This window comes from Heloderma suspectum, chromosome 5 (assembly GCF_057233095.1).
Source record: "Heloderma suspectum isolate Gila_16-S chromosome 5, 16-S_ref, whole genome shotgun sequence".
NCBI lineage: Eukaryota > Metazoa > Chordata > Lepidosauria > Squamata > Helodermatidae > Heloderma > Heloderma suspectum.
In genome coordinates, this window is record NC_139462.1 from 74,131,485 (window position 1) to 74,154,184 (window position 22,700).

Consider the following 22,700-nt stretch of genomic DNA (forward strand, 5'->3'; position numbering starts at 1 on the left):
CCTGTCATTATGGCCAAAACAAATGCTTCAAAATGTTAGGCCAATTAGAGCAAAATACTATGCATATTTAGACAGAAAAAAGTCCTACAACTCCCATCATCCCCAACCAGCATGGTCATTGGGAAGTGTAGCCCAACTCATCTAGAGGACACCAGATGGGGGAAGGCTGAGTAACCTAATATTATTAGAAATAGAAATAGACCATGCACTTCAGCTGATATTTTTACTCCTCCTCCTCTTATTGGTGCTATTACTATGAATAATACTAATAGTAGTAATAGTAATTACTACTGTTATTGCTATTACTAATATTATTATAAACTGAAACTCAATCCAGACAAGACGGAGGTACTGTTAGTGGGTGATTCGTCTGCCCGGCTAGGTGATATTCAACTTGTTCTGGAGGGGGTTGCACTCCCCCTAAAGGATCAGGTTCGTAGTTTGGGGGTGCTCTTGGATCCAGAACTGTCACTTGAGGCACAGGTGAACTCAGTGGCACGGAGCACTTTTTATCACCTTCGGCTGGTATACCAACTACGCCCTTATCTGGACAGAGATAGCCTAGCTACAGTTATCCATGCTCTGATAACTTCTCGTCTGGATTACTGCAATGCGTTATACATGGGGCTGCCTTTCAAAACGGTCTGGAAACTTCAGCTGGTCCAAAATAGGGCAGCAAGATTGTTAACAGGGACTGGCCTGCGAGCTCATATTACGCCAGTACTTTTCCAGCTGCACTGGCTGCCAGTCCATTTCTGGGCCCGATTCAACGCACTGGTATTAACATTCAAAGCCCTTAACGTCTTGGGGCCAGGTTACCTGAAGGATCACCTCCTCCCATATGTGCCTGCCCGGACCTTAAGGTCATTGCCTTTCTCCATGAGCCCCTGCCAAAGGAAGTGAGGCGGGTGGCTACTAGGAGGAGGGCTTTCTGCTGTGGCACCCCGTCTGTGGAATGAGCTCCCTAGTGAGGTTCGCCTGGCACCTACATTGTATTCTTTCCAGTGCCTTTTTATTTTCCCAGGCATTTTAGCATTTTAGCTCTTTAAACTTTTAGCTTTGCTGTTTTAAATCTGTATTTTAAATCCCTGCACTGCTGCTAGGTTTTATTCTGGTTGTATTCTGGTTGTATTGTTTACTGTGGTTTTAATGTTTTATAGATTTTGTATTGTTTTATTGTGTGCTCTTTGGTTTTAATTTTTGTGAACTGCTCAGAGAGCTTCGGCTATTGGGCGGTATAGAAATGAAATGAAATGAATGAATGAATAAATAAATAATTCATAATAGTAGTACTAATCCTACTAGTAGTAAATCTAGGGAGGGAGCAATCCTATGGCTGCTACTCAGTGGCTAGATGGCCATAGAATATGTCGGTTTCTGGGAACCGACCTCAGAGCCTACGCTCCGAGGTCGGTTCCTGGAGAACTGACCCCATCCCCTGTGGTGCCTCTCAGGCAGCTTGGAACGGCCCCGTGTTCCGCGCTTGGAAGAGGAGCACAGAGTGGCGAAAACAGGGCGTTCCGGGGCATCCCATGTGTCGTCTGGCAGGCGCTTCCCCCGCTCTACCTTCCCATGGCTAGACAGCCGATATCAGCTGTCTAGCCACAAAGGCAGGGCAGTTGAAGCACGGAGGGGACAATCCCCCTGCACTTCTCCAAGTTTGGAGGCGGCCGCCTATCCCCATAGGATTGCACCCTAAGTAGTGCTATTATTGCTGTTACTATTATTAATAATAGTAGCAGCACTAGTAATAGTAAAAATATCGGCTAAATTGCATAGTCTACAATAATTTTTCTATACCACTTCTCATTTGCACAAATCCCAAACGGATTTAAAAAGAATACAATAAATACAATAAATCAGGGGTCCCTTGTTAACAGGGACTGGCCAATGTGATCATATTATGCCTGTACTTTTCCATCTGCATTGGCTGCCAGCCCATTTCCAGGCCTGATTCAAAGTGCTGGTATTAACATTCAAATTCCTAAATGGCTTGGGGCCAGGTTACCAGAAGAATCGCCTCCTCCTATATATACCTGCTCAGAGGCTAAGATCGTCTTCAGTGATTCTTCCCAGGGAGCCCCCACCAGAAGTGAAGTGGGTGGCTACTGAGAAGAAGGCCTGTTCTGTTGCAGCAGCCCGGTTGTGGAATGGACTCCCCAGAGAGGTTAGCCTGGTGCCTATGTTGTGGCTTCTGGTGCCAGGTGAAGAACTCATTTTCCCAGGCATTTTAGTCTTTCAGTTTCTGTTGTTTTAAAACTGTTACTGTATTTAAAATATTTACACTGCTGCCAAGTTTTAGTTTGGATTTTATTTTATACTTCAGTTTTAATTTTTTAAACTCTTATATTTTACTGTGTTGTATTTTACGGTTTTAGTTGTTGTGAATCACCCAGAGAGCTTTGGCTATTGGGCGGTATAGAAGTATAATAAGTACGTAAGTAAGTAAATACATGTACATCTATACATATAAGTTTGCATATGCAAATTTTATGAAAATGCATGTTTTATTTAATCCTCTTTGTTGGTGATGTATTTCCACCTTTTTGGCAAAGTGTAAATGGCCACCCTACATGCTACTCTCTCCTCCCTTGAGTGTAGATGGTGGCTCTGACCATGCAATCTTGCCGCAAGTTCTACGTAGTGGGACATTTGGATCCCAAATGTGGCATGCCTGTGGGGAACTCCAACTGCACCCACAAAACTCTCGACTCCTTCAATGGCTACTGGTCTTGATGGCTATGTGCTACCTCCAGTATCAGAGGCAGTGAGCCTATGTACACCAGTTGCTGGGCAACATGGGTGGGAGGGTGCTGTTGCACTCATGCCCTGCTTGTGGGTTCCTGGTTGGCAGTTGATTGGCCACTGTGTGAACAGAATGCTGGACTAGATGGACCCTTGATTTGATCCAGCATGGCTCTTCTTACGTTCTTATGCCACCTTCAAACATGTATTTTTAATTAAAACCTTGAAAAAAGTTAGGGCACCAGGTTCTCCTTCCTGTTCCTGCACCTGCTGCAGATCAGCTGTTAGTGGGCAGGCAGAGGAGGAAAGAGTTACTTTCTGGCCCCACCAAGCCTTCTTCTGTCCACACAGTCATTTCCCCTTTGCTCTCTCTCCCCCTGCACTGCTAGTCTCCAACCTTGCTATTTCTCTCCCCACATCCCCTTTCCTCGCTATTCCTCTCCCATCCATGTCCCTAGCCTTCTTCTTTCTCTCCCTTTCTAGCCTCTAGCCTTGCTCTTTCTTTCCCCTCCCCCCTTTGCCTTGCTATTCCAACCCCTCAGAATCTAGCTTTGCTATTTCTCCCCTCCCATAACACACATACCTCTTTAGCTCATTTTAGCCAGGCCCCCACAGCAGCCATTATATGACTAGCCACATCCATCAAGGGAGCTATTTTCTGGTGGCACTCACAGCAGTTTCTCAAATTCCCAAATGTGCTTCCAGGTCCAAAAAGGTTCTGGACTCCTGGTGTAGAGGCTACTCTGAACCAGTATGTGAACCAGCCCATAAGTGTTTAGAGCAAGATGTTCTGATCATCAAAGCAGCATGCCAGTATGTTATACTAATACCTAAAGCACAAATAAGTAATAAATCAATGTTTCAACCCTTTCAGGATCTTGGATCTATGTTCCACAGCATTCTCTCATTTCTCTACAGCTTCCCTACTTTGTAATGTGTGTGAAGCATAATGTATTAACTGTGATAAAGTGTTAATGCATTAAATTCTTCTTGGAATGTTTATGAATAAATTGCAAAAAGGAAGAAGGAAGTATATGACTAATAATTTCAATATTATTATCCCTTTTGGCTTCATTCCAAGATACTAGATTCGTAGTCCAGTTCTATGCATCAACTGACCTCTAAGGAAGCATGCTTACAATTACAGCCTTAGTCCTGCTATGAACTAACTGCACAACCATGTATGCATATTTACTCAGAAGTAAGTTCCATTTTGTCCAAAGGGGCTTGCTCCCAGGAAAGTGTTCATAGGATTGCATCCTAAATGACTGAATATATTGGTCTGGGTCAAGCAGGATACTTACATCCCTTTCAAAACAAAACAAAACAAAACAAAACGGGATAGCAAAATGATTGGAAATAAAAAAAACTGGATAAAAATGGATGTTAGGATCTCTGGTGACAGGAGAACTGTACTGCACAAAGCTAGGATCTATTACAGAAACAGGAGAACTAGTTTATAGTACAGTAGGAGCCTGAGGAGCAGGAACTCAAGAGTTCATAGAAATACACATTGCAAGGACACTGTGTTGTCGTAACACTTATATCCAAGGGATTTTGCACGCTGACACCAAGTTGATGTCTATCCAGCATTAGGATTACAAATGTCTCCTATTTTATTTAGAGGTATTCTTTATTCTACACATTTTCAAATGTATACTGTTCTCTTTTTCCAACATAGCAACTTCATAAAATATAACCAGTACCCCTTCCCTCAGAAATTGACAGATGCTCTTCAGCCCCAGGGCCCCCCCTTTCCCCTTCTTGTTGGTCTTACTGTTAAGGTTGCTTTGGCAACCATACCTCGCTAGTTCCATGATTTGTACTGTTGACTTGCATCAGTACTAGACGTTACAAGAGACATGGAGCTGCCATCACTCCACGTTTCTTTCCTCCGTCTTCCTGGCATCTAGCAAGTATTGAATATGTAATGTAGTGTTGTTACTGCCCTGTGTGTTTTCCCACCCCTTTTTTTACATAATTGATTATTGAGGTGGCAAAACACACAGCACAAAGGCATCATGTTACACATCAAGTTATGATAAAGGTAACAGGAAGAGAGGAGAAAGAATAATGGCAACTCTGTGTCCCTTACCATATCTAGCACCTCCAAACTAGACAATATGAAAAACTCATGAATGTATTTCCATAATCTGCTTATTAAAATTTAAATGGCAACATGGGGAAAGGGGATATCAGGACTGTGTTGGGAGGAGGGATTTTAATCCTTTCCCATTGTGGCTTTCTTTCTTTTTTATATACTTAAAAATGGCTGCCCATTTGGTGGTCTCCAACTGGTGGGAAGGGGGAATTTGGAGGTAGAAAACTGACAGCCAGGAAAGAGTTATAATGCTTCTCTGTGTGTGTCCTGTTTCACAAGGCCTTTGTAGTTGAATTTGGTTGAGTAATTTTACATTCTCATCTCTTTTAGCCTTTTTAGGGTATGTTTTGCTTTTATGGTGGCTTGGTGGCTGAACAATTTGCTTTCATTGGCCTGTTTTTGTATTGAGGCATGGTTGCAGCTAAGTATTTAGTGATGTTGTTGTTTATGATATTTGTACTTTTTAATCTTTTATTCTTAGTTACGCCACCTTGATTGCTATTTGCATAAGGAGGGCATCAAGTTTTAAAACAAACAAAATAAAGAAACAATCTTATGCATGTTTAGTCAGAAAAAAAGTCCTACAACTCCCAGCGTTCCCTAGCCAGCAAGGGATTTTTTTTCCTGACTAAACATGCATAGGATTGTGCCTATGAAGCTTAGAAGATCATGCCTCAATTAGGAAAAAAAAAAAAAAACAGCGCGGAGAAGCCCCGATTCTGTGAGGATAACGCCTGAATTAAAAAAAAAACCATCCAGAGCGGGGGATAGGAGGGGATAAAACGTAGTCTCATTTGAGGGGATACAACAACCCCCTGCTCATTGCAGGAAGCCTGATTCCCAGGTGGTCGCCCATCCAACTACTGACCGGGGCTGACCCCACTTAGCATCCAAGATCAGACAAGTGCGCTCAGGAAAACAGCACAGCACTCGAGTGTCAACTGAGCTCGCACATTCGATGAAGCGCTGCAACAGGGAAAATGGGTGAGTGTAAATAATCACGTTTTAATGCGAGAGCGTTTAACCCAATGGGACATTGAATTCATTGCGATGGCGGGCACAATGTAGATCAGCCCCAAATCGATTGACTCTGCTTGCTTTGCCGTCAACACTTCCTGTAGAATGTGTTGGCTCAACTTACTGCTCATATACCTCTTTCCCCTGCCATCTCTTTTAAGCAGACCAGAAAAGAGTGTAAATAGTTCTTCCTACAGTCTCCAGTTTGATAAAGAAGTCTGCTTTGTCTCCTATCTACTGTTCTCTGGCTTCCTTCCGGAGTCAGTGTCCCTTGGCTGAGCTATGAGCGTGGTTAGAGGAAGTGCCTCCCTTGACACCTCAGGCAGCTCCACCTGTTTTCCCCCCTGCCATATAGGGGGAAATTGTGTGTGTGATCCTGTGTGAGAATTAGATGATCCCTTTTTTCCATGTGAATGCACACATTCGTAAAGGTCACAAATCTCACCTAGCTTGATTACAGTAAAGCTGATGCATATTCAGGCAATTTTCATGCACAACAATCTACATAGGGTTTCTTTTCTTATGCAGAGGCTGCAGTCCTAGGAATATTTACTCATAAGTAAGTCCCACTGTGGGGCTGACTTCCAGATAAGTGTGCATACAGTTACAGTCTAATGCTGCACTCCTAAACACACTAACATAGGAGTAAGCTCCATTGAAGACAGTGCAACTAAACATGCATAGTTTTGCTCTTCAGAGATATCTCAAAGAAGAATATCATAAGTGAAACTGTACATTGTAATGGAAGAGTTGTAAAAGAGAGCATTAGTGAAAATACTCTGTTTTACCCTCAAATATTTTATTCCTAAAGTTTAACATTAACAATAAGTTTAAAAAATCCTTGTTGTTCTTCCAGTACAATGTGTATTCCAATATGCAATATACATGGAGTCTATTTTTCTTCAAGTTCATCTAAAGAGCAGAATCCAATTATCCTATGAATCTTGTCAATGAATTTGATGATTTCAGCAACATCCAGAACTTTAGCCACTGCTTAATTTTTGGACTGATAGGCTTTCCCCAGTATCAAACCAATGCTATTTTAGGGGCAAATGTTTGCAGGAAATAATCTAGTGTGAAGTATGGGTTTGTCGAGGCAAGAGCATGCCCTCACTGTGGAAGAATGTAAGATTCTTCAGGGACCCAAGAAAATGCAGAGAAATGTTCAGGGCAAAGCATGTTTTTTTAAAAAAATCAACTTTAGTATAAACAGGTATTTAACAGGAGACCCTCCAGAATCTTTCATGGCTGCTTGAGCAGGTCTAGTTTGTAGAGTCCAAAGTAAAAACTTGGTTGGATTATTCCAGATTCTGGAATGTTTGAACTACTAGAAAAACATGGAGTGGATCTCTATCCCAGTTCCTCCCACCAGTTGGAGGCAGATAGAAAAGAAAATGTTAATGAGGTAGAAATCAACAGCATTCTTCTGAGACTGAATCTCAAGGTTAAGTAGCTGATGTAAAGATTTCTAGGGACTCTAGTATGAGACTCAAAAGGAAGGAATGATGGTGTAAAAGAGACTTCATTTCAAATTGGAAATGATTGCTGCTGTATGTTTTAGGTTTTTATCAAGGTTTGCTGCTGTCCATTTTTCCTTAATTCAAGCTTTTACATTGTTTTCCAGCTTTGGCGGAGAGCCTGGTAAAAGCTGCCATAATATTTAATTTAACAGAAACAATGAATTATCTAAGACTATTCAGACAATCATCTTGTTCAATTGGCTGATCATTATGACAGTTTTCTGTAGAAAAACATACCTTGTGAAGGCTCAAGTAAGGCTCTTCTAACACACTTAGACATGACCTGGCTGTGTGTTTGTTTGATTTGCTCCATCAAGTGAAAATACAAGAATTTAATTTTGTTGTCATGGTTCCAGATAGATCTTTCCCCAAGAGAAATCACAGTGGAGTGGCAAAACAGAGAAGAAGAGTACAACCCTCATCCTTTCTCTTTTCCCTACTTCTACCAGGCCCCTATGTAAGCCACCTGGATGGAAACAACTAGCAGAAGGAACCAATCATTTCCATTGCTGCCTGCCCACCAGTCTGACTGTCCCAGAAATTCCTGTTGTGTGATTGGACTATTGCAGAAAGTTGGGATCTCCACTGTAGGGGATGACAGTCTGCCAACAACTCCCTCTGCCCAAGTGAAGGCATCTTTGTTTCCTGCTTGCAGGTATCAGCTTCCACCACTTCTATTCTTCCCTGTCTGAGGGCCAAGAAGGCCCAGGCTGGGCTGGGAGGACATCTAAGGCAGGCTGTTGGCTTTTCTTCTAGAGTAGCCACTTGCGAATCACGAAAAAGGAAGAGGATTTGCATCACCAAAAAAGAGGACAAAACAGGACACCAATGTGCATACAAGTCACATATGCTAATTTATATGTATAGATGCAAATTTAGAAATAATAATAATAATTTCAATAGAAATACAGTACATCTTACCATAATGTAGAAGGCTGTGACTGGGTGACCTGTGTGCCTTGCTCAGGCTGCTGTCCAGGTGCTGTTCGTAGGCGACTTCAAGGCACAGCTGAACGTTTCCTTCTGATGGTTCTTTATCTTTATATCGGACCTGGTCAGCCCTTCAAATAGAGGACTGCCTCTGAAAAAGAGGACACCTGGCCACACTAGTATCACTCTTCACTGCTTAGGAGGCTGTATCTACTAGCAGCAAAAGTGCTGCCAATATGTTTGGGGGCTGAGGTTGTTTGCACTCTGTGCATCTGATCACAGCCCTCAAGCAGAATCCAATAACTGTGTCCTGGAGTGAATATATGAGAAGCTAACTGTTCTCTCCCTTCCTTCACCTGTCCCTTAGCTAATGTATCTACACTAGCTCAAATGTTGGGACAGTTCTCAGGACTTGAGGCAATCATATATTTACTACATACACATGGTTTGGAGGAGTCAAGAACAGTGGGGGACCAGATCTCCCCCCCACCAATATTTTTGGCATAGACAGAATGCCTTTGCTAACAGCACAGCCCTTAGCATTACCTGGGTGACCTCCCCTCCAATCTTTGTACACTGCTATCTGGACAGTTGCTATGTAGGTGTCAGCAATAGAATACTGATAATACAGAAGCAGAAGACAGGACAGTAGTAAGGAAGCTTCTACATACACATTCTGAAATCATAAGCAATATATAAGTGCCTCTTCATGATTCCACCTGAACCTATCCATCAGTTAAGAACTTTTTCATAGGCCCTTCTCTGGGTACCACTGCCTTTGGAGGTTAGGTAAGTGGCTACTGGAGAGAGGGCCTTTTCGGTAGTGGCACCTAAAGTATGGAATTACCTCTTTAGTTTTTACCTAGTGCCTTCATTATCTTTTAGGTACCAGGCAAAGTCTCCTGGGTTTTAATTGCATATGATGGCTTTTATGGTAACTGGACTGACTGCTCTTTATATGGATTTTTAGTTACTGAAGCATGACTGCTTTTTCATCTGTTGCTTTACTTATTTTTATTGTATTTAATGTCTTAAGGAGTATTTAGTATTATGATTTGGTTAGATGCTTTGAGGCTTATTTGAAGAAAGGAATAAACATAAAAGGAACAGATATTTGAATTCATACTTTAATACATAGCTTCCTCCATTATCTGGAATATTATTGACTACATTTATATCCCCACCCCTCTTCCAAGATGAGATGTATGTGTGGGGTCTCAGTGGAGTCTTCATCCCTATCCAGATACTGGTAAGGCCCAGACCTGCTTAGCTTTTGGGTGGATGTACATCAGGTGGCCTCAAACTGGTGTATCCATGAAAAAAAGCTTTGATTTTCCACTCAATTATTTTTAAACTGTAAGAAGAGGTATTGTGCTGTTTTGGCACCAAAAGTTAGTCTTACACTTACGTGGAGCATAAAATGAGTGTTAAGAAAATCCCATCAAGACCATTAAAACTCTCTGTGTAAGATATAGTATCTGGCTGCTTAGTTTTATCTTGAATGTTCAGGTGTTGTTTTAGTGTATTCTGCCTCTGATTAGGCCTTTCAGTATCTTTACCACTACTGAAATTTCTTTCACTGTTTATTATTTCCGCCCCATCAACCCATTTGCTTATTTTAGCTACTTGTTCCTTCCTCTTTTCTGGCTTCTGCATGGAACTCACCAAGGTCAGGGGTTTACATTTCAGCTTTGTTTGTACAATATAAGAATGTAGGCAAGGGCTTTTAATTCATTTCTTCTTTATGGGTTTGTGATAGCTTTTGAAGACATTTGGGAGAAAGGACCATTTCCTTCCTCAAGGTCTGCTTGTCATGCAAGAACAAGAGAAGAGCACTCACTCCCTTAGTCAAGCATCTTACTTGACTTTTTAAAAAATCTATTTTTAATATTAATTAGAACAGTAGCACTGATCAGGGATAGGCTTCCCTTGAAAATCTGGGATGACACATACTTCATTTGTGTCAATTGTACAGCAATAGCTTCAGTTACATTCAGGTTCAATGTATCAATAGTTATTGGCTTTTCTAGATAGGTTACAGACAGATCTATCATTGTTCAGTTTCCCATCATACACCTCTCTCCCTAGGGTACAGATATTTCCAACTGCCATCTTGTCCAGTGCTATTGTGCATTAGAATTCAGTATAAATTAGCAATCCCCACAGCCTTCCCCTGCCCCCACCTCAATTGTGCTGAAAACACTTTTCAAAGTCCGTGATCCCAGTTTGGGAAACTAGAAGACTGTGCACCCTCTGTTACATCCCAGAAGACTGCTGAACAGATACTGTAGATGGTCAATGCTGTTGTGACTGAAAATCAGCACACATTGGGTAAAAAATACAGCTTCTATTTGTTGAGAGGATAATGACATTGGTCGATTCAGTTCCATGGGATTAAAGATGTGCAACTGTGGTCTTGTCAGGGCTGAACTTCAGGCAGCTTGGAAGAGGGAAGCCAGGAACTGGGAACCAGGAGTTGTGCCAGGGGTCAAGCTGCAGGTCTAGCCAGAGCCACAAGATGAAACGAGGGGCTTTTCTACACGAGGCTGTTAGTCCGCAGCATCTACTTTTGGTTTCGTCACAGAAGTAAGATCTGAGCACTATATGAGGAGTGTTTCCTTTCCTGCTTTTCTGCTACATAGCCTCTTGGTGGCACTGCGATATAGTGGAATAATGCAAAGAGCATTTTCTCTCATTTTCAGAAATAATACCCCATTTTCCCTGCTCTAGAAAAACTCACCAAAGGTGCTGTTTATAAACAGAAGCAAAACTGGAGGGTCATAACGTTGTCTAAATAACCCATAAACAACCATGAGTATGGAATCACAAGTGCACAATAAATGCCTCATGTAGAAATGCTCAAGGAATCAGATGTGAGAGGCAAAGCCAGGAGTCACAACCAAAGAAGACATATCAGAGCCAGGAAGACTGGTTAGGCAGCATCCATATCCCAATAGGAAGCCTTTTATAGCCCATCCTATCCTATCCCATCTAGGAGGGCCCAATGTCCAGCCTGAGTAGGCTGAGCTAGTCCAGAGTCTAAGGATACTTCAGTATCCTAGAGAGTGATCCAAGTTGCAATTCTAGCAGCTCACCACATGAGGAAACTGAACATAAGAACATACGAAGAGCCATGTTGGATCAGACCAAAGATCCATCTAGTCCAGCATTCTGTTCACTCAGTGGCCAACCAGCTGCCCATGGAAAACTCACAAGTAGGACTTGACTGCAACAACACCCTCCTGTCCATGTTCCCCAGCAACTGGTGCATGTAGGAAACTGCCTCTGATACTGCAGGTAGCATATAGTCATCAGGACTAGTAGCCAATGCTAGCCTTATCCTCCAGGATAGAGTTGGAGTGAGGGCTCCTGGTTCTAGCCACCCAAGGCTTCTGACATATCTCAACAGCAACTTAATTTAAAAGAAGTTCAATGATAAATTATAAAACACAAGCATTGGACTAGGCTCTCTAAATATGAACATCCTGATATGTTGAGTAAATTGATGTTAATGGAGATCATTGCCACATCTCTGCTTTTCTCCATGATACGGATTTTCCCTTATGTAATCTATAGCAGATAAATAGCAACATTAAAATGTGTACTTTTCAGTTATGAATTAGATTAAGCAAAGTCAGTATCTATGACACTCTGTTTGGAAATGGCCCTCAACTTGGATGCTTTTAGCCCAAACCCACGCTTTCTTTAGGCATGTTGTATCAAGCAAAGTGTCAGCAGATTATCCTGTGAGCTGTGGATGGGGTCCATGGGGATTGCATGTTCAGTCAGGCATCGATTCTGATTCCCAGGTAAAAAACCTCACATAGGCACACCTTTTGCATATGGGTGAGTAACAATGAAGTGGGAGGAAGAAGATAATGCCCCAGGTGTGCTTTTTGGAGGAAGCCAAATCTTCATTCTCTCAAAACAGGTAGGAGGTATTTTGCAATGTTATTTTAATTTTTACCAATATAGTTATGTAGGTAGCTTGCTAGGAAGGAACACACGGTATTTCGTTTAACCACAGGATACTCTTGGAAATACCTCTTCTTCATATAAATAACCTTTCACTTTCACCGCTCTAATTGATGGAACTTTCTGGGAAATTGGGGGGGGGGGCAGCAGTGGAATAAAGAAAAGGGAGAGAAAATAATCATGGTGTTGAAAAATTGTTCAAGGGTGCTATTAAGGCTAAATTATGGGCCAGGACAAAAGCAAGGATATTTGTAATCCCTTGAATATAAAACTGTTTTGGGAAGTTGAAGCATGAAAACATCTCTTTGCCTTGCACTGGAACTCAGGCCAACTAGCTTCAGTTAACAGACACTCAAGAAGCCTCACCCATTACTTCTCTGTCCCCTGTGACCTTCATTCTTGTGTTTAGTACATTGTTATTTCCAAAATCTTACGTAAGAGGCGTTGCACTTTGCAGTTTGTCTCTCATCGCCTGTTTTTTGGTTTCCGATCTGTTTACTATCATAGGATGAGCCTTACTTTAGGAAGATATATAGCTTTGCTGGTGTACAATGTTGTGTGTTCTAGTGCCAAGGCAACAGTATTTTGTATGTGGGGGAGGCAGGGTATATGATTAGTCATCTCTATATAATCCTCCTGTGTTTTCCAGTAGTTCTTCCATCTTTTTTCTTACAACAGAAGGTTAATTTTTTTTAAAAAAGAAAAACCTTTTGTAGCAGCCATATCGGGGGTCAGACTAAGTAGCCTCATGCAGTCTCATGCTTCATGTTCTTGCTGAGCTCTTTCTCCCTTGAATATATTGTTGTAAGCTGACGAGACACAGGAATTCCTTATCTTGTCAAAGGTCATACAATTGTATATCTTGTTCTCTGCTGTTCTCTTCTGTTCTCTCCTTATCATGGCTACCCTATAACCCAGTTCTTGTATTATAAACAATGGTGCTAGGAGGAAAAATGTTGAGGATTGCAACCCCATGCGGGAGGGAGAGGAGGAGCCATTTCATATATGTCACAATGTCTATAAAACCAATGTGCTAATGTAAATCGGGGCTTCTGGCTCTTTGGAAACGATTCCAGCCTTAAGCCCGCGCGTTAAATAAAGAATCTCTTTTTCCTTCACTCCGTGGTCTCTCTGACTCTGGGTTCTGCAACATAAATGGTGCCGTGACTCGGATGTGGCAGGCTCTGAGCCAGACAGGTGGCAGTTGCCTGCTCTTGATCGCCGCACCGGGAAGACGAGCTCGGCGCATGCCTCCCTTTCTTGGCGCCACCGACCTTTTTGTCGAGTGAATGGGAGAAAGCCTGCACCGGGATCGCCCAAACGGTAGTGAGCAGCAAGAGAACCCTCGGAAGCGGAGGAAGGAACTTGAGCCCTGCCTGTATCGCAGCTGCAATTGAGTTGAAACCCACATTGGAAGCCTTCAGGAGAAAGGCAAGTATATGGGAAAAAGAGGGCCCCGCCTTTAGGGAGAAAGGCCACTGGGCAGAAAAAAAGAGGGCCCCGCCTTATGAAGAAGGTCAGTGTTGGTGGTATACGTATACAAAAGAACCTACTCCTTGCGGGTAGAAGGGGGGCCTGATCACACCCCCGAGTGGGCGCCAGTACCTAGCACGCCAGTACTCAGTAGGAAGCTGAGGAAGCTGGGGAAGCCGTTTTCCGCTCTGGTAAAAAGTGGGAAAAGTGGGTGGCAGGGACATATGGATGTAGTGGAGAGATTGATGATTGTGTGAGTGGCTACTGCGGTTTCTGAAGCATACCGTTGACCGTCCGGGTGCCCAGGCCAGTAGCAAAGTGCGTGATGTGAAAAATCCTCTTGTGTCGGCCAGTGAGACCCCTTACTCACTGACCAATTCCCATTCCCTAATTGTGTCTGTCTTCAATTTAGAAGGGAGGCTATGGGTGGTGGGGGAAGCAAACCTTGCACCCCCTTGAGATGTATGTCAAACAAAGAAGGAAAAAGGTTTTTTTTTAAAAAAAGATTCAGAATAGAGAGAGAAAACAGCAAAAAGCTCAAGGTCGAGCTGAGAGAAAAAAAAAACAAGATCTGAGGCTGTTAATTAGAAAAATGTTGCAGGACAGTCTGGCTTTTAACAAAGCGTGGGAGCATGAGAGTGTAAGGCCGAAGAAGTAGCTGTTAGCCTAGCGCGCCGAGAGGGGGGGGGGCAGGAAAATTGCCCACAACGTTCTGAGTTGTGCAACATCATCACCTCGCCTAATTGAGATAAAATCCCTAAGAAATGGAAACTGAAAATGAAGACCCAGAAGATGAAGGCAAAATAGAAAATAAAGGTGAAGAATCAGCCCCCAGAGCACAGGCTAGACCCCTCTTCGAGTGAAAAGTGTGCCATAAGACTGTCCCAAAGCAGAATGAAGCGGAAAGACCATGTTGAAGATCTCTGTCAAGGTAACCGTGTTTAGCTTTGAACTGTGTTAAAATTGCATAGAGCCTGTAGCTACTGACCATCAGCTATATGATTTCTGAAGAGCGTAACCATTAAGCTTTTGCCGTGGGATTCCCTGCAATGAAGAAATCTCACTGATTTGAGTATCCAGTGTTACACTGCCTAAGTGTGTGTGCTAAAGAGACCAAGAAACCAGACAGCATGTTCCTGGCCAAGCCAAAATCACGCTACTGCCATGCTCCTGAAAGCTGCAATAAACTGTGTAAGCTGGGAGACCCAACCTGATTGAGAAGAAAAGAAGATATTGGAGCAACTGTCTTGAAAAACAATGAGATCTGTGTAGCTGGCTGGCTGACGCTGTCAGTGATGTTACAACTTTAAATTAAGACTGTTTTCCTGTTTGAGACCCCAGCGAAGAAAGCTAACCCGAGTTATTTGTTGCCCGTGCCAAAGCAAGAATTTGGTGGCCCTGTACCTCATCGTGTCCTGTTTTGAGCTTGGGATTTACAAATACAAACAAACTGAGAAGCTTGCCTTTGAAGTCCTGCAAATCACCCCACCGCCTCCCCGAAGATTAATGGCTGCCTGAAAAATGCAAGTATAAAGCGATGCCCATCACCCCCCAGCGTCCTGAGTTTCGGCACTCAGTGTTTCAGTGCTTTCGTGTACCAGGTTAGAAAAGAAAAAAAAAAGAGTAAGTTTTTAAAATGTCTGTGAGAGAACCTGACAGAAGTAAAATAAAATTTACAGAGGAGTTGCCCAAGTTAAAGCATCATGGCTAGAGAGCTGAGCTGTGCCGCTCTGTTTAGACAGAGGCCTTGCGAAAAAGTTAAAGGCCCTTGTCTGTCAAAAGGGGTGTAGGGCCACACTTCCCCTTTTTAAACTGATGCAAAAGTAGAGAGCCTTTGCTGGAAACATCGCATCTTCATTGCCCAGAGCCTTCTCTGTTTGCCTCCATCATCATCTGGGCTTTTTAGAGAGACACTGCACATGAACTAAAATTTTAAATTGTCAAAGACTTGCCATGGACAGTGCTGTGAAGCTTTTGATAAACTTGAACTCTCATCGCTGTGGACCATGTGTCTGTGTTTGTAGTCAGCTCAGTGTACAGCAGGCTAAGTTTGATCTGTGACTTTTAGATTTCCTTCTGCCAGAACTCATGCAGCATAGAGTTGCCGATGCAAAAATGGTGACCTAGAACTCTGCGTGTGTGGGTATGCCCGTCCCTTGATTTTAATGAGCCCTGAGCTTTCAGCCAGAAGACCAGTATGATTGCTGGATCTGCTCCATCATGCCTTACCATGCAAGAAGTGTTTTCCATTCATTGTGTTAAATTGCAGAAAAAGTTTGTTGTATATATTTTATGATTTCTTAGATATCATAAAGTATATGTGATATTTGCAGATTAGTGTTAGTTGCAACTCCAAATGATACTAAGTGTGGTTCCCAATGGATGACGAAGAGAAAAGACAAAAGCAAGTAGAAAAGAAGGAATAGAGAAAGTAGAAGACAGATAGAGAAGAGAGAAAAAGAAAAGGCAAAAGGCAAAGAAAAAACATTTGTAAAAAAGAAGCGTGGCCATAGTTGCCCCCAGGGTAAATTAAAAGCAGCTGATTGTGCCTGGAGCTTATTACCTGGGGTAAAGTAGCCACAATAATGTAATAGTTCTTTAAGATAAAGAAAATCTAACTAGAAGGAGAAGAAGAGCCTACCCCAAATGTGTGTCATTGGGACTAGTGTAAGGCAGAAAAGTTTAAGTAAGTTTAACTTGAAAAAGACAAATAAAGAAACAAGGCTGGTGCATAGATCAGAAAGTTTTATATAAAAAGTTTGAAACATGATCTGCAATACAGGCAGATCAGCAAAGAAAAAGAAAGCAAAAGAAAGAGAAAAAATTTGTCTTCCCATACTAATAAATAAAAAGTGTTATCAAGCACTTTGGGAAGCGAAGTTGTTTACAGGAAGCTGTGCCTGAGAACCAAACACTTCTAGCCTATGCTGAAAATGCTTGCTAGTGTTGTGCTGCCTCATGGGTAACATGTATAGTATAAAAACCCATTTAGTGCAATAGCTCGTGGTTCAGAGAAGCTGTCTGATCCAAAAATTAAGTACGCCTGTGTGCTGTAAGTTACCCAATAAAGTCTCCTTGTAAATAAATCCCCCCTCGCTGGAATCCCAAAACACAAGTGGGGCTAGAGCGCCTCACCCAGTATCAAACCCTGCTGTTAGAAGCCATGAAAGGCAGGTATAAAGAAGTCAATTAATATGACCAAAGTGTCTAAAGTGCTGCAAGGTGCCACCGAGGCCCCAGAGCGTACTTGGAGCATCTTTCAAATGCCTATCGCCAGTACACCCCCCTCGACCCAGAGGCCCAAGAAGACGTAAACGAAAAAAGAAAAGAAGAAGACCCGGCAGAGGCAGAAGATTCTTAAAAAAAAGAACCAGTGTGCCCAGTGTGGACAAGATGGACATTAGTGGCATGAATGCCCAAATAAAATAAATCAAATACACAAAGGAGAAAAACAAAGGGGCCAGAATGGGCGAAGAGGGAGACAGCTTGAGAAGGGCCGTGACATTGACTGTGAGGGGCCGTGACATTGACTTCATAATTGACACTGGAGCAGCATCAAAAGCAAGCAACAAGAAGTCCAAACACTAAACAAAGTTCTTCAAGCCCAGCGTCGCTTTGTCTTAAAAAAATAAGCCATTCCCATCACAGAAGCTCATCCTTTCCAACCAAGAGTTAAAGTATGAGTTAAAGAGGGAAAAATAACCCTTTGACTCCCAGATGGAAAGAACTCAGAACTGTCATACTTTCCACCCCCGCAGCTATGAAAGCAGCTAGAGTTAAACCCTGGATACATTGGACACGAGTCAAGAGAGCGAGAGGGGGAAAGTAGACCATAAACAGAAATCCTGAAAATCCTTTAAAAATCATTCTGAAAAAGCAGTAAGAAGACTCAGGCTAGACCTTACTGTGGACACACCGGGAAACTGTCCCCCTGCGTACGGTCAGACCTGCAACTGGAGAATTGAAGAAGGGGACTAGACCCTACTGCAGCTTGCCAGGTGAATAGCTGCCCAGCGTACGGTCAGATCCCAAAGAAGATCAAACATGCGTGTTGTAGTGTTAGTAGTGTTGCATTGTGTTTCCTTAATAAGGTGCAAAAAGGGGGGTCTGCCCCTGGAAAAAGAAGTTTGTCCCAGTGATTTGCTGATAATTACTGGCTTCACCTGGCTAACATCACGAGAGTAAAACATTTTTGTTTGCCAAGAGGTATACCTGCAAACAGGCTTATTAGCTCTTGCCTAATACCTGTCTGTAGACATCCTGGGAACATTCAAAAAGATACCATGTTAAGAATTTATGGTGTAAGTTTAACTTATTCCCAAAATGCTAATTGGGGCGTAGTTGCAAAGATCCTACCCCCTACAGAGTTCACTCTACGCACCCCCATCATTGCTGAAACAAATGCTACGTGTGCACGAATGCTTAATTGTCAAAATTTTTCCAGAAAATATAAAGCTATCCCTGGCCCCCTTCCACTGAAATAAAATTCAAAACATATCTTTTAATGATGCCCACATACTTTTGCCTCATGGATGGTTTTAGACATGTAATTCCCGCACTTGGTCATTCATTCCTGCCAACTTGTCTGATAACCACCCATGTTGCCTCAGCCGCCAATTGAACTGGTGCCAATTCTTCCCCTGTAGCCTGAAAAAATCCGTCAGTGGCAGCCTCGAGCACTCCAACTAACTAAAAATTGTAATAGTCATGTGCAGTTATATTCTGACTCGGAAAAATTGGCCTTAGCAATGTCACTGGTTAAGGTTCCAGGTTTAGCCTTGGCTGATGGTCTGGAAATCAACCGGTTAGCTTGCAGCTTAGCCAAAAGCATAAATGCCACCTCACGAGCATTGTCATTGTTAAATAAAAAGCTGCGTGATCTAAAAGGTGCAGTTCTAGAAAACAGAGCTGGTATAGATTACCTCTTCCTTCTTCATCATTTAAGTTGTGAGACACACCAAAAGCTCTGTTGTTTTAACTTAACTGATAATGGCAATGCTGTAAATAAACAGATCAACAAGCTGCACAATATAGTAGCTAACAAAACAATAAGACAAAACAATTAGCTCAATTAGTTAACCCCTTGGCTTCCAGATCTTAGCTAGCTTAAAAGCATTGTTCATCCTAATTCTACCAGTATTGTTCATAAAAGTTCTGTTATGTCTCTGCGTTCCTTGTCTTATGCGCTGTTTAACCAATCTGTTTTATGTCTCAGCTAGTAAAACTGCTGCCCTCTATGCTCTAATAGCCCAACAAGAGGCTAAGTAATATGTATGTCACAAAAAGCTTTGTATAGTTATCAGTAATGCTATAATTGTAATGAAATTATGCATTTAAGGGGGGAATGTAGCAGCCATATCGGGGGTCAGACTAAGTAGCCTCATGCAGTCTCATGCTTCATGTTCTTGCTGAGCTCTTTCTCCCTTGAATATATTGTTGTAAGCTGACGAGACACAGGAATTCCTTATCTTGTCAAAGGTCATACAATTGTATATCTTGTTCTCTGCTGTTCTCTTCTGTTCTCTCCTTATCATGGCTACCCTATAACCCAGTTCTTGTATTATAAACAATGGTGCTAGGAGGAAAAATGTTGAGGATTGCAACCCCATGCGGGAGGGAGAGGAGGAGCCATTTCATATATGTCACAATGTCTATAAAACCAATGTGCTAATGTAAATCGGGGCTTCTGGCTCTTTGGAAACGATTCCAGCCTTAAGCCCGCGCGTTAAATAAAGAATCTCTTTTTCCTTCACTCCGTGGTCTCTCTGACTCTGGGTTCTGCAACACTTTCACCTCCCCACCATTTTAGTGACGTGATTTTCCCGAATTAAACAATTCCAGTCTACACTTCTGGTCCAAAACACTTTTTTTTTTGACATTTCATGGGTAGTAACGGACAACCACACTGAAATGATTGAGTACTTAGCACTAAATAAATGATTGTGTGTTGTTGTTGTTTTTACAGATTCCTCTTCTCTCTTACAGATTCCTCCCCTTGCCCCCCCCCCCCGGACACTAAGATGAATTGAACTTAGCTAAAGCTTTTCGGTAAGGTGCCACATGATATGGTCTCATTATGCTGCAGAAGTGGCTATTTTGTGTAGGCCAGGAATGGGGAACCTTCAACCTTTGGGTCTAATCAAGCCCCTGAGACCTCAGAATCCAGTCCATGAGAACTCTCCCCAAGCCACGCCCCCTCCACCTTAGCCACACACCTTCACAGGCCACCACACAACCCTGGTGCACCTTTCTTTGTTGTCTTTCCCCTGTCCAGTCTCTGCGTCTTGCTTTCCAACCTGTTTTTTTCTTTCTCCTACCAACAGCTCTTCCAACAGCCACTGTGGAATAACAAGTACTTGAAAACTTGAAAGCTGACTGTTCTGTTCGTGTAGTTCCAGAAACCATTGTTTGTCCTCAGCAGGGATCATTGTTAATCCTCTGCTTTGAAGCATTCCACTCAGCACTCTGCATTTGTTAGTTCTTGGCAGCTGTCAGAGGGGCTATCAGGAAGAAGGTGGGGGGACCTCAGGAAGTACCACAAATGGTTTGAAGGGTCCCGATTTGGCCCAGGCTTTGTCCAAATCCAATAGATATCCCTAGTCTTAACTAGCTTGTGGATAAGAGTTTTTGTACTTTACAAGTAAGGATGAAAATGATTAGAGGATCAGAAAATCTGCCATAGGTGCCTAGCTCCAAAACTCTTTGTATATCAAACACTGATGTATTTAAAACACTGTGGATAGTTTGTGCAGGACATTGTGTGCTGATCATGAAGGCATGTCCTTGAAGATGGTCTCTCAGATTTGAGAAAATGTAGGCATATAAAGTTTTATCCTCAATGATAAAAGAGAACAGTTTTCTCACACATGACAATTTTTGGGATCTTGTGGTTGCAAAGACACCATTTTAGCAAAAGGGATGTCTCCATTGTTTTCCACAGAGGTACATTGGAAATCTTCAGCAAAGGAGATCGTTACCTTGTCGTGGTGCTGGAGCTTGAGCACCTCAATGACATCGTGAGCTAAACTGTGAAGGGACACCCAAGACGGGAAGGTCATGGCAGAGAGGTCAGACTAAATACGATCCCTGGGGAAGGAAACGGCAACCCACCCCAGTATTCTTGCCATGAAAACTAAATGGATCAGTACAACCAGAGATATGTTGGTATACCATCGGAAGATGGGACTCCCAGGTCGGAAGATGGTCAAAATGCTACTGGAGAGGAACAGAGGATAAGTTCAACTAGCCCCAGATGTGATGACGCAGCTAGCTCAAAGCCGAAAGGACAGCTAGCAGCCGATGGTGCTGGTGGTGAATGACGAATCCGATGTTCTAAAGATCAACACACCATAGGAACCTGGAATGTAAGATCTATGAGCCATGGCAAATTGGATGTGGTTATTGGGGAGATGTCAAGATTAAATATAGACATTTTGGGTGTCAGTGAACTGAAATGGACTGGAATGGGCCACTTCACGTCAAATGACCACCAGATCTACTACTGTGGACAAGAGGACCACAGAAGAAATGGAGTAGCCTTCATAATTAATAATAAAGTGGCTAAAGCAGTGCTTGGATACAATCCAAAAAATGACAGAATGATCTCAATTCGAATTCAGGGAAAGCCATTTAACATCACAGTGATCCAAATATATGCCCCAACCACAGATGCTGAAGAAGCAGAAGTAGATCAGTTCTATGAGGATCTGCAGTACCTACTGGATAGTACGCCAAAAAAAGATGTTATTTTCATTACAGGAGACTGGCATGCTAAGGTGGGTAGTCAAATGACACCTGGAATTACAGGCAAGCATGGTCTGGGAGAACAAAATGAAGCAGGACATAGGCTGATAGAATTTTGCCAAGACAACTCACTGCGCATAACAAACACTCTCTTCCAACAACCTAAGAGACGACTTTATACATGGACTTCACCAGACCATCGACACCGAAATCAGATTGACTACATCCTTTGTAGCCAACGGTGGCGGACATCTATGCAGTTGGTAAAAACAAGACCTGGAGCTGATTGTAGTTCAGATCACGAACTTCTTATTGCACAACTTAGAATCAGACTAAAGAGAATAGGGAAGACCCACAGATCAGTTAGATATGAGCTCACTAATATTCCTCATGAATACGCAGTGGAGGTGAAGAATGGATTCAAGGGACTAGATTTAGTAGATAGGGTCCTGGAAGACCTATGGACAGAAGTTCGCAACATTGTTCAGGAGGCGGCAACAAAAAACATCCCAAAGAAAAAGAAAACCAAGAAGGCAAGATGGCTGTCTGTTGAGACACTGGAAGCAGCCCAAGAAAGAAGGAAAGCAAAAAGCAACAGTGATAGGGGGAGATATGCCCAATTAAATGCAAAATTCCAGAGGTTATCCAGAAGAGATAAGGAATTATTTTTAAACAAGCAATGCGCGGAAGCGGAAGAAGATAATAGAATAGGAAGGACAAGAGACCTCTTCCAGAAAATTAGAAACATTGGAGGTAAATTCCAGGCAAAAAATGGGTATGATCAAAAACAAAGATGGCAAGGACCTAACAGAAGCAGAAGAGATCAAGAAAAGGTGGCAAGAATATACGGAAGATCTGTATAGGAAGGATAATAATATCGGGGATAGATTTGACGGTGTGGTCAGTGAGCTAGAGCCAGACATCCTGAAGAGTGAGGTTGAATGGGCCTTAAGAAGCATTGCTAATAACAAGGCAGCAGGAGATGACGGTATCGCAGCTGAACTGTTTAAAATCTTGCAAGATGATGCTGTCAAGGTGATGCATGCCATATGCCAGCAAATTTGGAAAACACAAGAATGGCCAACAGATTGGAAAAAATCAACCTATATCCCCATACCAAAAAAGGGAAGCACCAAAGAATGTTCCAACTATCAAACAGTGGCACTTATTTCACATGCCAGTAAGGTGCTCAAGAT